Source organism: Antechinus flavipes, chromosome 3 (genome assembly GCF_016432865.1).
Source record: "Antechinus flavipes isolate AdamAnt ecotype Samford, QLD, Australia chromosome 3, AdamAnt_v2, whole genome shotgun sequence".
Taxonomy (NCBI): domain Eukaryota; kingdom Metazoa; phylum Chordata; class Mammalia; order Dasyuromorphia; family Dasyuridae; genus Antechinus; species Antechinus flavipes.
This window is the reverse complement of record NC_067400.1, coordinates 311,862,539-311,880,574: the sequence shown is the minus strand read 5'-3', so window position 1 is coordinate 311,880,574 and position 18,036 is coordinate 311,862,539. Positions and strand designations below refer to the sequence as shown.

At 34.8% G+C, this 18,036-nt stretch overlaps 1 long non-coding RNA gene across 2 annotated transcripts in view; it reads left to right on the top strand.

Annotated features, from left to right (window-relative positions):
* The window catches only part of LOC127554092 (uncharacterized), a 365,548-nt gene that overhangs the window by 107,233 nt on the left and 240,279 nt on the right, over positions 1–18,036 (top strand). Inside the window, exons 2-3 of one of the 2 annotated variants that reach the window (XR_007951893.1) lie at positions 6,944–7,009; positions 9,103–9,722. This is a non-coding gene — a long non-coding RNA (uncharacterized LOC127554092). Of the gene's footprint in view, positions 1–6,943; positions 7,010–9,102; positions 9,723–18,036 lie in introns of those variants that run through there. The other variant, XR_007951894.1, reaches the window with a different exon arrangement.

The window sequence follows — 18,036 nt, the reverse complement described above, 5'->3', positions numbered from 1 at the left end:
TATTCATAAGCAAATTCCTGCATTGACCATATATCACATATTATAGATCATAGCTGATCTATTTATTAATATACAGACATGTTTATAATCTGTTGTAATTTATATTATATATACATATTTGTATTCATGTTTCATTTTATCCATCCACAGATCTAAACATTTATCTATCTTTATATTCTCTCCTTCTATATCAGGTGTATATATCTATATCTATATAACTATATCCATATCCACATAGCATCTCTATCCATTTCCATTCAGTACCTTCATGTCAGCTTTATCATTGGGATTTTGGAATTATTGTTGCTCATTGCATTGATCAAGATTTAGGAAGCATTAAAAAAAAAAGAAAAATCTTAAAGTTTGTTTGATATAGCATTGTCAGTGCTCAAGCCTTTGGTGTATGTTCTATATACACCAAGATCTCCTGCAGCTTGCAGTACAGTTTTCTGCACAAGACTGTCCTCAGGGTCAAGCATATACAGGAACATATACCACAGATACTCTAACATAAAGAATTGTTTTGTGTTTCTCTTCTCTTATCACTTGTAAATATCGTTGGCTTTAAAATATAAAAGTCAGTGCAGGGGTGTCAAGTCATATGTGTGGATTAGCCATGCTTTTATAAATTGGCTGCAGACATTAGAAGAAAGGAATGATTGGTGCCTTTATCTGTATTTATTGGGAATAACTATTGCTTTCCTGCCCCATAAATGAATTGTCACAACTTTTCAATTGTAATAACAAAACAAAGATGACATTTCCTTTATTAGTGCTGGTAGGAGGGAAGAAATGGGACCCCAAAGAAGCCAACAAAATGAATCTAACATGGGGAAAAAGTGCATTATTAAACATAAAAAAAAAGGTGGTGGTGATAGAAAATATCTGAGAGATGTTTCCTTGAGATTTCAATCCATCTAAATTTCTATTTAAATGGAGGTGCTTTTGGGTCCTTGAAGACTTTGGTAGTAAACCATAAAGGAGGGAGTATGATGCAACAGAAAGAGAACATTTGTATTATTTTTTTTCCTATTAACCTATTGACTTATTCCTCTTTTGAACTTCTCTACTTTTGTCAAGAGTGCCTCCATCTTAACAATCCTCAAAATTTCCAGCATCTGTGTCTCATAGACTTCTCTTTATCACTCATAATTTGTATCGTCATAGTCAAAGCTTGTTATTTATACCAGTATCACATCTTGGGTGAGAGTGAGGACAAAGGAAAAAAAGAAATATATGTGTGTGTGTGTGTGTGTGTGTGTGTGTGTGTGTGTGTGTGTGTGTGTGTATAATTAGTATCCTAATCAGTGGGTCCCTATAGAATAAAAGTTCACTGTCATTTAAAACTCATCACAATCTGGCCAAGCCCTATTTTCCCGATTTCCTCTCCATCCATCCTCTCATCCATGCCTTCTAAAATCAGGTATTCTTGGTGTTTATGACAAACAATAATCCATTTTATACTCCTGTGTCTTTGCATATCCATGCTTGGACTTTTTGAGTTCCACTATGGTAATTTCTAGTTCCCTTTCTGTATGAAACCTTTCCTGTGCTACTACCACATCTCTAACTCTTAACTTCTCAGCCAGAATTTTTTTTTTACTTCAATTACATGATATATATATATATATATATATATATATATATATATATATATCCATTTCTGTCTTGTTCTCTATAAAATGAATTCTGATCAAGGGACCATTTTGCTGGTGCCTTTAGCACAATGCTTGGTTCATAATAGTTTCTTAATAAGTTCTTGCTATTTGATTAATTGATTGCTTGGGCACTATAGTTAGAAGAGTTAGGCTCAGATCTTGACACTAAAATTAGTTGTGTGATTTTGTGTAAATCATTCGACTGCTTTGAGAATACATATCCTCAGATTTATAAGATTATGGTAGACTAATTGACCTTGAGGTCTCTTCTAAGTTTTGAACTTATGATCTAAAACTTCTTCTAGGTCCTATCAGTTCTAGGAAAGATACATCTTCAAAGGAAATGTCTTATTTTTAAGTTTTTAAACTAACCCAAGTTTTAAAGCCCTCAATATCATAGGATTGGAAACTCAGTAGTGATTTGTTTTTGTCTTTGGAAACTTATGGAACTGTGTACTTGTGTGTGGAAGGATTGAAATATTTAGTGATTAAAGCTGTTTTCATGCTGATTAAAGCACAGATATTTACCTAAGAAGATAGTTCAGGTTCCTGCATAATTTATCAGTGATCCCAAAAAGGAAAAAATACATGATTGATAGTAAGACCACACTTAAAATTTTGTAGGATTCCCTTCATCACTTTCTTACCTAATAGCTATATATCATAAAGTATATTCGCACAGATCTTTATAATAAAGTTCCATTAATTAATCCTTCAAGATTTACTGTATTATTTGTATAAAGTAACTTCATTACATAAATAAGGAATCTGATGGGAAAAAAAGACTGTTAATTCATGTGGGAAAAGAGAAAAACAAGACATGTCCAGAAATGGCAGTTGGAATCTTTTATTCTTAGAACATTTTTCTAAAGTGAACCACATTGGTCTAACCTGTCCCCCACTGTGAAATCATTTTCTCTTTCCATGTCTAGTTGGATCATCTTTTCAGAGTAAATTTTATGAGAATATATAATCCCTTTTTTATGAGAGTAAAAAGAAAAAATGTCACAAAAATTCTATTAATCAACCAGTCAATCAAATTGTGGGTTGTAGAAATCAATGGTTACTGCTTATATCTTAAACCATTCACTTATCAGATGTCAGGAATGTCATCCCAGTAGTCTTTTTCTTCTTGTCCACCATCTAGATAGAACATACTTGAGTCTAGAGAGAGAGAGAGAGGACAAAAAAGCCAGTGTAAGCTTTGTCAAGGTTCATGGGTTAGGAAGGTTAAGAAACATCTGGTATATCTAGTCATTTGGGAGGCTAGAAATGAAATTATAGAAAATGTCTGTAGGTATCTTAACACTTGATTTATCCACTGGGAATATTGTAATGAGTCAGTATGAAGTAGAATTAAAAAAAAAAAAACAGTACGGCCTTATATATTGAGGGATATAATTAGCACAAGGTGACCTGTGTTGGTCCTTGGGTGCTGAAATATAAAGGGTGTCAAAATAAGATCCTGGGAAATATTCACTTGTAGAAATTAAACTTCAAATTATGTCCTTAGTCTCTGAATACATACTTTGTGATAGTACATTTCCACCATATCCATGCTGTTGAATCCCTTCCTGCCACCCTCTGACTCCATCCTCCTCAGAAGTTTCCAGTATGTGAGCAGCATAGAAATCATATCATTCTACAGTGTGCCAACCTCTTTCAGGGGTCATTCTTTAGATAATTCCTCTCCCTCAACTTTGTGTTAGGTAGAAAAAGCCTGGTAATATCTCTGTGTATTAATATGCTCTTTTTCTCTCTTCTCTCTCTGCTAACAAATACCATACCAAAATTGTAAGTCCAAGAAAACAGACATCTGGGTTTTGGGGGTATACAAATAATGAATGCTAAAGGAACAGAAAGAAAGTGGAAAAGCCTGAGTATGGAGAATAATGACACTGATAAGACAAAGCAAATTCTTTGGATTTTAGACTCTTGTCTTGCAAGAGATTTGAAAGATGGAGAACTGTCCCTAGAGATTTTCCCTCATCTTTTCTCAAAAGCTGTATAGTATGGAGAGAGATGTTGATGACCTGGGTGGAAAATCAGAATATCAAAGGAAATGTAAGAAGTGATTCCTCTATTCCTATAATAAAATAGAAAAGGGAAAATGTGTGGGTGGTTGGGTGGTTGAGTGGGTGGGTGTGAATGGGATAGAAGTGCCTAGTTCTATGAACTCTCATATTTGTAGTATAAGTCTATGGGAATTTTCATATATCTTGGGGACTGATTGTTATTAATTAAAATTCTAATTTTTTTCTTCTTTGACATAAACTTTTATTTCATATTATGAACTCTGTATTTGCAAGTTGGCAGTCAGTGTACTCTGTATATGTAAAGAATTTCTTAGATTTTCTAGGTGGGGCATGTGAGCTGAGAAAAGTCAGGTTGAGAAAAGTGAGTTGAGAAAAGTTAAGACAAAGTATGTCTTAACCAAGTATATCATGAAAGTCTCTGAAGTTACATTGATATGAAAGGAAAATAAGTGATATAGTTAAATAGTGATAAGACCACAAGTAACTAATATGAAGATTATATTGGCTCTCTCAAGATAAGTAGAAGAATAAGAAGTCTCTAGAATATTATGATATCCTATGAAATCAATGAAAAAGATGGACAAAGATGACATAAGATTACAAGACACAGAAGTATTGTATTCTATACTCATGAAAGAATGAAATGAGGTCTGGCAAAATGTAAAGTCCTTAAGGGCAACAACAATTTTTTTTCTCAGCACATTGCTAGTATTTAATATATTTTTGTTGAATTGAGTTTAATATGTCAAAATATTAATATATGAAAGTATATACTCTTATACATAAATATGCATATAACATTTGTTAATTAGGTACATATGTATATACACACATACAGATATATAGTACATGTGTATATCTATCACAAACCCATCTATCACCTATATAATTCCCAGACACTATATGTGTTATAATTTTATCTCTGCTTTTGCTCACATCATTCCTTCCTTTTCTCCTTCTTTCTGTTTGTATTATATAATCAAATATCACTGTAAGAGCCACCATCAGACTAAATCTTTACTGACCAATCTGACATAAGGCAATGAGTCATTTCTCTGATCTCTTTTAATTCTTCTATTTATCTGGCAAATGATGCAGGAATGCATAATTTTGTGATTCTTTTTCTATTTGAAATTACTATTTAAACATTTCTTCCTTCCTCCCTCCCTCCTTCCCTTCCTTCCTTTCTTCCTTCTTCCCTTCCTTCTTTCTTTCCTTTTTATCCTTCCTTCTTTCCTCCCTCTCTCCTTCCCTCCTTCTCACCCTCCTTCCTTCTTTCTTTCTCTCGCTCCTTCCTTACTTCATTCCTTCCTTTTCTCCTTCCCTTCCTTCCTCCCTCCCTCCCTCTCTCTCTTCCTACCTTCCTACTTTCCCTCCTTCCTTTATTCCTTTCTTTTCTTCTTCCTTTCTTCCAACTTTCCTTCTTTCTTTCTTAACTTCCTTTTTTCCCCCCTTTCTCTCTTTCTTTCTTCATGTGTTTATTTCTTGTCTTGTTAGATGTAAGTCTCTTAAGGCAAGAATCCATCCTATTTCCTTGTATCACCCTCCTGTCCTTAAAAGGATGTCTTACATTTAGTAGTTTGGTCTGATGGACTTTGATTTGAAAAGAAAAATACATTTATGTTTATTTAAAGCACAGTTATGAGGGGAAAGAGAACCACCTTTTCTTCAAAATGAGACATTAACTTATGGGAATCAACAGTATGGTGATTAGGCAATAACTTCTCTATGTGAAAAAGTGTTTTCTTTAAAGATTTTGTGATGGTGAAGGGGTTAATGAATTGAAAAGAGAAGTGACAATTTGAACCCACATAGGGGACACTCTAGAATATTCAGCACATATATTCTTTTGACAAATGGCAAAGCTAGGTTTAATAAAATATTCAAATAAAATCAGAATTTTATTAAAGTATTTTCACATAGGGCATATTACTTTTTCTCCACCCTTTTTCTCCTTCCTACACATAAAAATGTGAACTGGAATCATGCCATTATTCCTGAAGAGATCTGCTTGTCACACCTGGAAAAAGATTGCCAAGAATAGAAGGCTTGAAGATCACAGAGATGAACCACCTTATGAACCTTCAAGCCTTTGGGTCTTTGCCCTTGATAGAATTTTAATGCATAGGTAATAAGGGTCATGCACATAGAAATTTAAATAAAAACCCACAGACTGTGCTACTTGGAACTATATAGTTACCCCAGTCCTAAAAAGAATATTGGTCAGTATTCCATAATCAGACTCCCAATGTGTTTTAAACAAAACTTTATTCTGTCTCTTCTGTGTCAGGGATTTTGGTTGCCAGATTTGCAAGCTAATTAAAAGGGGGCACAAATAGGTCTTGTAATTTTTCCTTCCTTACTGAGCTATTGGCAGGATTTCCAGTTTTCCAGAAACAAATCAACAAAGGTGGCTGTTACTGTTGACTGACTGGCAGACTACACAATTTCATTACTGGGGGGCAGAAGGTGTTGCAGAAGGGTGTCATCTTGAAGGAATTATCATGATGTAGCTGAAACATATGGATGACATGAATTGATTCAACATGATTATTCCAAATTCATAGTTTTATATTGGAAATAAGAAAATCACCTATGGAAAAATCTAGAATAGTCATGGATGCAAAACTCACAGCAAGAAAATGAGAATATGGCTAGATAATGGAACTTTACATTTTAACTCTAGGTACCTGGCTGACACAGTGGATAGAAAGCTGCGCCTGGACTGCCTGCAAACAGCTGGCACACCAGAATTTGTATTTATTCTCTGTTACTTAGCTGACCATGGGCAAAGGATATTACCTATGGGTGCCTCATTTTTCTTATATGTGAAATGAGGATAATAATATCACATATCTCCCTTAATTTCTGTAAGTATACAATGAGAGAATTGTAAAGTCATTTACATGTATTAAAGCACTATGTAAAACCTAGCTTCTATTATTATCCTTGCTATTTTATGTAGCAATTTTGTCTTTAGAGGGTTGTTAGAATAGAGAAGGAAACCTGAGAGGTCATTTAGTTCGACCCTATGATTTTATAGAGGAGAATAATAAATTCTTTATAGATAAGGAAATTTAAGTTTACCAAGTATAATGACCTGAGTTCTATGGATAGTAAGGATTGTAGTCCAAAGTCCAATGCTTTTAAACCCCATATTCTGTCCCTTTAACAAAACTGTCTCTCCTTGATGCTTCTTAAAAGTAGACTTATCAGTGGTTATCTTTTCTGTCTGTCTCTCTTTTCCAGGCTTTCTTTTTTCCAGAAACACCAGAGGTACTCCTGAACATATATGGCAAACACAGAATGACAAAGGTTAGCCACTGTTAGACAGGCTGCATGGATCTGAGCCATAGATTGAATGGTTGAAAGATGGAGACTCATGGAGGACTCACCAGAAGATTTAGGTTTCAGGAGTAGTATATTTATTGATATAAAGAGAATGAAATGTGGAGAAGTATTGCACATACCTTGATAGAGGTATAGATATAAGAACAATTCATTTTTTGGTCATATTCCTGATTATGGGTGATTTTTCTGGATAAGCAGAATCAGTATGACATGCTGAATAGAGTAATAATTGTGCCATCAGGAAATTTTGAGTTCAAATTTTGCCTCTGAGAGATAGTACTTAGATGGGCAAATTATATAACCAGTACTTTTGCATCCCCCAGGATCACTGGCATATGAAAGTTGAAGGCAAATTAATGAATACATCATTCAGTAAAATTGCAAGCCTACAACAATAACAATTAATGATACTTCTAGCTTTTGAGGGACATTTTGCATTTTAGTGTCTCTCATTATGAAGCCCATAAGGAATCACCACTGGTTTTATTTTGCATGACTTTAAAATACTGTGTTTGGGAGGAGAATAGAAATGATAAAATCTTTAGATTAGATATTAATATGTGGCACCTGGAAACAAAAATTGGCAAAAGTGTTGGTGAAGTTTATCTGTGATATATTTCATGTCCATTTCTATACTTTTTTATTATTTCTTCTTTGGGGGGCACTTTATGGCTTCTTGTTGTCAGAAGCATGTTATTAAATCAACAGGATGTTTTTTTGTAGTATTCTTATCTTCATCCTTATTGCCAATTGTCACTTCTGTTGCTCCCAGATTGTTTCCTCCTTTTCTATTTGCTAAAATTTTGTTTAAAATAATACATTATTAAGACTTTGTATATTTTCATCAGAGTAAAATAATGAGATTCAGGAGCTGTACCTTTGTGGCTTCCATTTTGGCCTTCTTTACTTCATTCTTGATCTTTGGTTATGTTCCAAATTCATAAGAATTCCAGGTAATGGACTGGTTAAAATGTGGCCCTCATTATTTCTTGTATATGTGAAGATTCATTCTGTATATGACTTTAAAAATCTCCATAAGCAAGTAGAATAACCAATTTTAGATATGCAATACCAATTTGCTTCCAAGGAGTAAAGAACAGTAATTTTATGGCTCAATTAATGTTTAATTTAATTATGGGATTGTATGTTTTTTTTTTTTTAATTCTAGATTTAGATTGTAAGTTTTAGATTGGAGGGAAAATAGAGGTTATGGAATAAAACTCCTCATTTTGTACCTGAGAAAACTGAAGTGCAGAAAAAAGTGATTTGTGAAGAAGTATATAGCAGTTAAGTTTCTGAAATATCTTGAATTCAAATCCAGGTCTATCTGTATTCCAAGTCAATACCTATTTACTCTTCTATGCTACTTTTACATATATGATGGATTATGTTTAAACTCAACTACTAAAATAACCCTTTTAATTAAATTGTTTTCATTTTTCTTAATCTGCTATTTTTTCAATATCTTCTGAATTTTAATCCAATCAATATTTATAAAGCAATTTCAGAGGCGGGGGGAGGAAAGGAAGGAGATGGAAAGGAAAGGGAAAGGGAGAGGAAGAGAGAGAGAGACAAAGAGAGGAAAGGGGAGAGGGAGAGTGAAAGGAAAAAGGAGAGGGGGAGACAGAAACAGAGCAATAAAAAGATAGAAAAAGAGAGGATAACAGAGAGACACACAGAGAGAGACAGAGAGACAAAGAAAGACACAGAGAGAGACAGAGACAAGAGAGGGAGACAAAGAAAGACCAACAGAGAGACAGAAAGAGAGACAAAGATACAGAAACAGAGACAGAGAGACAGACACGAAGAGAGATGGAGAGATTGAGAGAGACAGCAAGAGAGAGAGAGAGAGAGAGAGAGAGAGAGAGAGAGAGAGAGAGAGAGAGAGAGAGAGAAAGGAAAAGAGAGAGAGAGAGAGAGAGAGAGAGAGAGAGAGAGAGAGAGAGAGAGAGAGAGAGAGAGAGAGAGGAGAATGGGAGAGAGAAAGGGAGAGGGAGGGAGACTGAGAGAGAAACTGAGATGGACTGAAAGCATATATTCTTATTTCTTTCTCATAGATATGTCTCCCTCACTTTGATATGTTGCTGATTCCACATTTTCTCATGGATCAAGCCAGAGGCAAAGGATTAAGTATCTCCTTGATGGTACATTGGGAAGTGTTCAGCAGTCTTTGTGCTTTGTGCATGAGGAGTATTTAGTAAGAATGTCTTTCCTGGTATGGGTCCACTCATTTCTGACTAGATTTGATAACTTTCCCCAAAGCTCTCTTCTTCCCTCCACCTCCCAAATACATATTATGCATTTTATGCTGATGGACCATCTTTTCTCATACACAGACAGGCGATATGATTAGAAGGAATCTAATTTATCTGAAGTATACCAGAAATGGAAGGAAATTACTTCACAGCAATATTTGTAAATGCATTCATCACAGACACCTGGACTATCCATCATTGGTGGATGAGGACTGCGTGATCTTTGTAATGGTTTCTTTCAAAGTATTTCCTAATGATTTACCTAATTCTCCTCTCTTCTTTATTGCTGAGGGAAAGGATGGGTGTTGGGGGCAGGGAGGCTTGATATGGACAGAAAACAATGGTATTATCTGTGCCTCAAAAAGAATCCCTCCCCCTATCTTTATCACCCCAGTATAAGGTTTTTCATCTAGGGATATTCTGAGGAGGAACTTATTTTAATAAGGTATGGAGGAAGGCCTTACATCTGCCTCTATTTATCTCTCTCTCTCTCTCTCTCTCTCTCTCTCTCTCTCTCTCTCTCTCTTTCTCTGTGTGTGTGTGTGTGTGTGTGTCTGACTCTGTTTCTATTACTCTCTATTATTCTGTTATTCTGTCTCTATCAATCTATCAATTTGTCTCCAGTTCTGTTTCTGTCTGTTTCTTTCTAGTCGTGTGTGTGTGTGTGTGTGTGTGTGTGTGTGTGTTTCCATCTGTCTGTCTCCTTCATTCTCTCTTCTTTCCCCTCAAACTTTTTCCCTTTATCATCTTCTTTTGTCCCATTAAGATCATGGTGTAGAGTTCCTATATTATGGTCCTGATTTTCATGTTTCATGTATTTATGTCTTAGGATATTGCAGGTAGGTTAATGAACATCTATGAATGGTGAGAAGAATGAGTACAGAGGTCAAGGGTGTAATGGATTTAGGTAGTTTTTTTTTTTTTTTAAGTTTTTTTGGTTATTGTTTCAAAGGCAATTGAGATTAAGTGACTTGTCCAGAATTACATTTAAACTCAGATCCTCCTGTTTCCAGGACTAGTGGTCTATTTTCTATCTAGAGGCCTCTGGTTTAGGAACTTGTAAAAAAAATTTTCTACCTATTTTTTTTAATTTAGGAGCTTTTACAAGAATCTTTCTATAAATAGCTTATTATAGTGGAAAGGGAGCCAGATAGAATAAGATCTCTGTCTCTCTCTGTGTTTGTCTTTCTTTGTACATATAAGAATATGTAAAAGGTCCCCCTCTGACAGATAGCAGTCGTAGAACTAAGGATAAATCCTTTAACTTACTATACTGATAAACTCACAATTTTGAACTATGATAATAAATGGTGTTTTAAAAAAATTAAAGAAAAATGAAAAAGAAAATCATTGAATAAAGGTAAAGAACTTTAAAAGAATATATTTCCTGTGTAGGAATATGTTGCTTCAGTTGTTCTGACTGCTGTGGAGGAGGTGATGTGGTGACAAAGTCCTGGACAGAAAGATGTAAGACCTGAGTTCTAGGCCTGCCTCTGCCATCCACCAGCTGTAACCTTGGATGTCTCAACTCCTCTAGTACTTCATTTCCTCAAATCAGCAATAAAAAATGGCCAAACTAGATGATCAAGGTTCCTTCTGGATTAATGATTCTATAAAACTAGTTATTTATTTTTGTTGACACACAAAAAAGCCATTTCTTTCTTTTCTGTTCAATTCTTCTTCTCTCTGTCTTTTTCCCCTGCCTCCTAGCTCAATATAGTGAGGTTTGTAACAGAGTTGTTTCCTTTTGAGCACATAATTAATATATATAGCATTAAACCATAATCATATAAGCAAATAAAATGTGTGAAGAGCACAAATATACCTCTATTGCAGAAATCACATAATTACATATAAATGTAACATCAATGCAAAAAGAAGAGAACATGACCATTTATAAACATTAAGCAAAAGGAAATAAATGTCACTGATGGAGATCTATTTATACATATCAGAATATAACCAAGCACGATGTTTTCTTATTTTGCATTGTGTCATTTTCCATGGAGACTTCCCAGAATGTTTTGGAAATTGGAAATAAATGAATGGTCATAAAATGACATCCCCATGGCAATTGCAATATCTGATGCAAAGAGGATCTACAGATTGTAAATTTTAACTACAGGTGGTATCTCCTCAAAATACTTAGACTAAAGATCACACAGTGTTCTCTCAGATGGTTTGATTAGATTTTTTAATCAGCATCTAATTAGTCACAGGAGATTTAATTGTTAACCTTTTCATGTTAGCTAAAATGAGTGAAGTCCAGTTTCTTATATGATTAGATAATAATTTGGAACTTTAGTTTGTGATCATGTGCCCAGGGAAAAGTCAAAAGATTATATGAATGGAAGAAGGAAGCATTCAAAAGATTGGATTTGGGAGAAAAGGTAAATTACTGAGTTATTGAAAGTTTACTTTGATTCTTGTGCCTTTAAATCTATGTTTTTGGTTTTTAGTCATTTTGTTGGTATCTTACTCTTTCTGACCCTTTTTGTGATTTTCTTGCCAAAAATACTGGGATGGCTTGTTACTCCCTTCTCGTATTCATTTTACAAGATGAAAAAACTAAGGTAAAAAGGAGTGATTTGTTCAATGTCACATAGTGAATTTCTGAGGCTGGACTTGAACTCAGGTCTTTCTGATTCCAGACCTTGTGTTCTATCCACTGTCCCAATTATTTATATCTTTAAATATATAGATTTTGCTAAACTAGAAAATGAGATAACTATGCATTATAAAAAGTGGGAGGTGATCCTTTGGAACAGCTCAAAGACATCATAGAAAATCCAAAGCTATTAGTAATTTCCATAGCATAGTTCTACCCCATACTGTCAGAATTCTGTGTATTAGATGCAGTTATCCAATAGAATATGCAGACACTTGAAAATACATCAAATATTTATTTACTAAAAACATAATTTTTCAAAGGGCAGTCAGAAAAGACAAAGCTATATGTTAAATATGAGCTCCCTGTCCAAAGAAGAATATACACTGCTTTAGTTTAGCAGAACTCCTCTAGGCTACAGATGAGGAGCAGGGACCCTACTCACATGCAATTATTAACACTTCCAATAAATTCTCAAGATCCCGATCCCTTTGATATATGTCATGGCAGAAATAGCTCAGTGCACGCAGCGACAAGAAATGTTGTTCCTGTCAGGGAGAGAGATACTGCAGTCCACATTAAATCAGGGGGTCCAGATGGAGATACTGAGAGCCCTGAGTTCATAATAGTAGGCCTTCCTGTCTATCACTGATTCGCCTTTTTTTTTTTTTTTGAGTTGTTTATTCTCCATACTGACATGGTATGGTAAGGCCTTTTTTTGAAAACTAGTTACCAAGTGAGTGATGTACAAGAAAAGGTTTGAGAACACTGGATTTCAATTTCAAGTATTTCTCTGGCTCTCTTCCTTAACTTTGTCCCAGTCATTTAAGCCTTATTTCCTAGAGTTTTGTGATCTGCAAAGAATGGATTACAGTATTTACTCCCTACTCTGCAAAAGTGCTATGAAAATTATTCTGTCCAATTCTTTCTTAATCACCAGGGAATGCATGTTCCTTTTTTCATGAAGAGAGAAAACTCGCCTTCCATATTCTATTCTTGGATCAGGCTTGTATATAGTCTAAGAATAGAATCACTAAGCTTGTGTGTGGAGTCTGAGATTCTGCCACTGGCCAAGACATTTTCCTATGTATCCTTGATAGGGTGAGAAAGGACTCTTTGGAGTTGGGAATGAGATTGTAGAGGATTATTATAGTTTACAAAAGCAATCTGATTAAGTGTCCAGCTGACCCTAAGTATTAGTGATTTTTCACGCCTTGTCCCCAGAAGCCAGCCAAATCCATTTAAGCAGTGGACAGTTTATCTTCTCCCCCAGTTCCCTCAAGTACATGGCTCCTGTGAAGACCTTTTATCATACTGTTGCTAGTTCTCCAAAGGAAGTTATGCCTCTGACTGGAGGGGGAAAGCACTGAGGGGAAGCTGGGAAGGAAGGCACAGCAGGAAGGTGGTTCACTTAGCATCTTCTTTGCCAAAGAAAGGGAGGAATTGGGCTCCAGGAGCATAAAGAATGTACCAAGTACCGAACATAACATCTGATTTGCAATCATAATCATACCAATCAGGCAACATGCTGTTCTCAGATGTCCAGGGCTGTGTTTCAGATATTTAATTGAAGTTAATTCTGGAAATGTCATGGGAAAGATAGAATCCCTTATGAAATCTCCTGGATAAACCACTTGTGGCTTTACAGAAAATCAGCATGGGGATGACCTTTCTTTGTGCTGGTCTCTCACTTCTACTTGTAGACCCTCCAGGTTCTTAGAAAGGGTATATCTCAAAAGGAAAAACAACAACAACAACAACAACAACAACAACAACAATAAAAATAGCATCAAAACAAACAAACAAGCAAACAAACAAAATAAAAAAGAGAGTGGGTTGAGGAAGAAAGGGAGAAAGAGATTAATATTACTTCTCAGGTCCCTGATCAGAAACAGTTTGAGCTTGGAATGCTAAAACTGTGATCAAACCCTGAGAGATCTGGTTTCCTAAAAGCTCCAGAATTAACCATAGTGGAGGATAAAAGATAGACTCTCTCTCCTAAGAGTGAGGAAAAATCAAAAATAGGAAAAAAGGGAAATTAGCATAATATACCTAAGCTACAAAGAATTCCTTTCAGCCACCAGTCTCTTATTTTACAGGTGAAAGAAATGAGGCCCAATAAACTTCTGTGACTTGTCCAAAGCTGCCCAAATAGCATATGATGGAAGTAGGGTTTAAATTCTCATTCTATTACCCAGTATCCCTCCCCCCCCCTAGCATTTTACTAGGCAGAACACACTGTGCCTCAAATCATTTATGGTATATATTTGGCATTTAGTACAATTGAATTCTCACCCTGATGATGACCTTTGTCAGCTCACTTATAGAGTTTGCCTTTTTCCCCTATACTTCATCACTTTTTTCTCTCTAGCTCTGTCTCTCTATCTCTCTGTCTCTAATTCTCTTTCATCTCTCTGTGATCTTCTCTCTGTCTGTCTCTCTATCTCTATCTCTCTGTCTCTGTATGACTGTGTCTATCTCTGTCACTTTCGGTCTTTGTCACTCTCTGTCTCTCTCTTCTCTGTCTCTTTGTCTCTGTCTCTCTCTTTCTCTCTCCCTGTGTGTGTGTGTGTGTGTGTGTGTGTGTGTGTGTTGCCAGTGAGGTATGAAAGCCCAAGGTGGTTTAGTACTAACTTAAGTGTTTTTGATTTATTGTCTGAAACCAGGTTTTTGAGAACAGGAAGCACTTGTTTCCCCCTAAGCCATTTACTTCCAAATAGTAACTCGCTGGTTCATGAAAATTTCTTTTCTGGTTCTGGATGAACTACACTGACCTCTTCTTCACATCACCATTGAATTGGTGGAGATAAAAAAGATCATCTGAAATGAAATGTAAAGACAGAAGATCTTTGGAACAAAAAATGCTGAGAGGGGAAATCTAGCTTGACATTTTGTAGAAGGAAATGGATACCACTGCATGAAGGTTAAATAGTGTGGAGGATAGTTCGGAGCCAGGATTGCTGAAGTCTAGAGGTCTGGTGAATGGTAAAGGACACAGGATTGCTATGCAAAGCTTTTTAAGTCAATTGGGAATCTTTAATTCCATTAATTGAATTGCAACATAGCTGTGTAATGGCACTGAAACCATACGGCAACAGAATGGCAAAGGAAGCATTTGTTCTGGTATCTAGCTTTTCTCCCCTAAAAGAGGAAAGCAAATGTCCATAAGTTTTGCAAACTATGTTACCTTTCATATAGCAAAAGCTTCCACAATTTTTCAAAAAAGAAAATCAAACAACAAAATTATTCATGTAATATAATATGAATATAAAATGTAATGTATAAATCTTTTCTAGTCACAAAACGTTTTTTTCTCAAATAATCACCTTAATCCCAGACTTCATAGCTTTTCAATAAGCCTAATCAGGCATATACATATCCTTGAAGTGTAGGGGTTATTATTAACCCCATTTCAAAGAAGGTGAAATTGAGTCTGAGGAAGAGTAACTTTTACTCATTCTCAAATTAATTTATTTAATTTTTTAATGTTTATTTTTGCCCAGAGTTAAACAGCAATAAGTGTCTTAAATGGGATTCAAGCCCCAGTCTTTTGGACTCAAAACTGGATGCTCTATCTATCATACTAAACTAATTTTAAGTAACTAACTTGAGTTTTTACCCTTTTTGAGTTAACCAACTTCCTGAAGATTCTGGCTCTTTCTTAGAAGGACTCATCCTTGGATCAATATTTTCCCTTTTTATTGTATTATTTCCTAAATCACTCTTTTGGCTGGATCTTTTTGATTTCTAAGTCTGCTTGGGTTCCTGGGTTTAGTAATTTGTTGCATCTAATCCCAAATTACCTTTCTCACTTCTTGACACACTACCACCATAACTCCATGCCCAATTTTAGTACCTCTTTTCATTCTTATCCCTTTCTGACTCATGCTTCAGACCAAAATAATGTCCCTTGTAAGAATTTATTCTTAAGGCAAGAATATGTAGCTTCATAAATAATACAGTACAATAAGGTGATTAGAAATATGTATAGGAGAAAACAATTCTATTAAATATGACACTTAAATTTTAAACTGTTCCCTTGGCTTTAACTACAACATTTACTCATTTCAGGCCTAGGACTTTTTGATTATATCATGTTACCATTATCCAATAAAATGATTTCTTTTATCTCAAATATTCCCTTTCCCAAATCATTAATTTCAGAAGTTCTCATTTGAATACTCAATATCCACTTATCTACAATAAGATTAGAGTGTAATATGTACAATCGTAGGATCCTCCTTAGCCAATCAGAAAACTTCCTGAATGGTTGGTTCTTTGAATCTTTTGCTCATGTTTTTTCTGAATCAGTCATTATCTAACTTCCTCTTCCCCCAACTAAGAAAAACACAAAGATATAGAAATATGGTGCTTCAATCACTCTCAAAATAGAATCCACCACCTGTCTAAAATACACGAAGATAGCGCCATCCATCAGTTACCAATCACTGAAAGTTATTCATGTTTCCATGACATCTCAGAAACTCTTAGTAAATCTCTTCTACACTCTACCCTCCTTCTCAAACAAAAATTCCTTACTGCCATTGCTTCAGATAAGGGAATCCACCAGCTATTTCGTTTTAACAGTATTGACTCCTGGATTGGTGAAGTGGTAATCAACATCATTTTCATCATCATGTCATCATCATATACAAAAAATGTAAGTGGAATAATTGATTAGGTTCTTCAGTGTCCTTCAAAAATATAATAGTAATCTTTAACATAGTAAATTGTTTATAATTAAGTCATATACATATGATTCAGTAACTTGTACATCCTATAGGTCACCCACATTCCATGTGCAGAAAGCTTTTTACGATCCGAGTTGTGGAATATCATGAGTGGTAATGTGGCATAGTAAGAAAAGAAAATCCTAGATTTGGAAGGAAAGGACCTTGGTTGAATTCCTAGCTCTATAATTTACTAAATATGTGACTTTAGAAAAATCATCAAATTTAGTTCCTCAATCTACTCATCTGTAAAGTGGGAAGTAGAAGACTAGACAACAACTAAGATTTCATCCAGTTCTAATTCTTTGATCTTATTTCTTTGCTAACTCAAATAGATAAAAAGCAGTTTTTTACAGTGGATTATGCTACTTAAATTTTTCTCACCCCATGTCATTTGTTCATCATTTTGTCTAGTACATAATAAATGTCTAGTGAAATATTTATTTAATAGTTGAATAGACAATAGATTAAAATTGTTTCAGAAGACTTCAAACAAGTTATTAGAATCCTCTAATATCTATGCCCAATTATGTAATATCAAATTCTATTTCTTTGACTTTGGCTACTTGTTTCTTGATTCTACTTTTACTGTCAGTAAAGCATCCATATTACTTTTCCCAATTTGTCATCACCATCCTGGTCAGTCAGCTAATCGTGTTGTCATATGTCAAGCTTTAGGCTAATCTTTTTTTTTTGCTTTTCTCTCAGTTAACTCTTATTTCTTCCATAACCTATTCCATTGAAACTAGGAAATGGTAAAGCACTATAGATTTTGAGATGGAAGGGATTTTAGAGCCTATTAAGATGAACCAATTTATCAATGAAAAAACTATCTCAAATGCAGAGAGTCCAAATGCAATATCCAGGAAACACAGTAAATTAAGAAAGTTTTGAATATAGAGTAATGTTCAAACCACTATATGAAAAGTATTTCAAAGAGACACTACAGTAGAAGTAGTCACTGCTTCATTAGAGCCATTCTTCTTCTTCTCCTCATTCTTTTCCTCATCATCATTTCACCATCACTCAAAAGTAAAGTCCCTCTAAGTTTATAAATTTGTTTCTGTACAATGTACCTTTGTGATGCGAAATGCAAATATTTGTTTTTTTTTCCCCAGATGAGGAAACTGAGTATCAAAGACATTGAATAACTTGCCCATGGCCACATAATCAGTATTATCAAAACCATATAGAGTTCCAATCCAATCACTTCTTCCACTATAGCATAGTTACTTGAGAAATGCTTTTAGAAAAATCTGTCTCAGAGTGCCTAATCTACATGTATGTTGTGGAAGAAGAGATAAAGTACAAAAAACATGAATATTAAATTTTTGAACAGCAGGTTTTAGAAAATGAGACAAATAGCAAAGTAAGACTCCAAATGAGCAGTCACAGAAT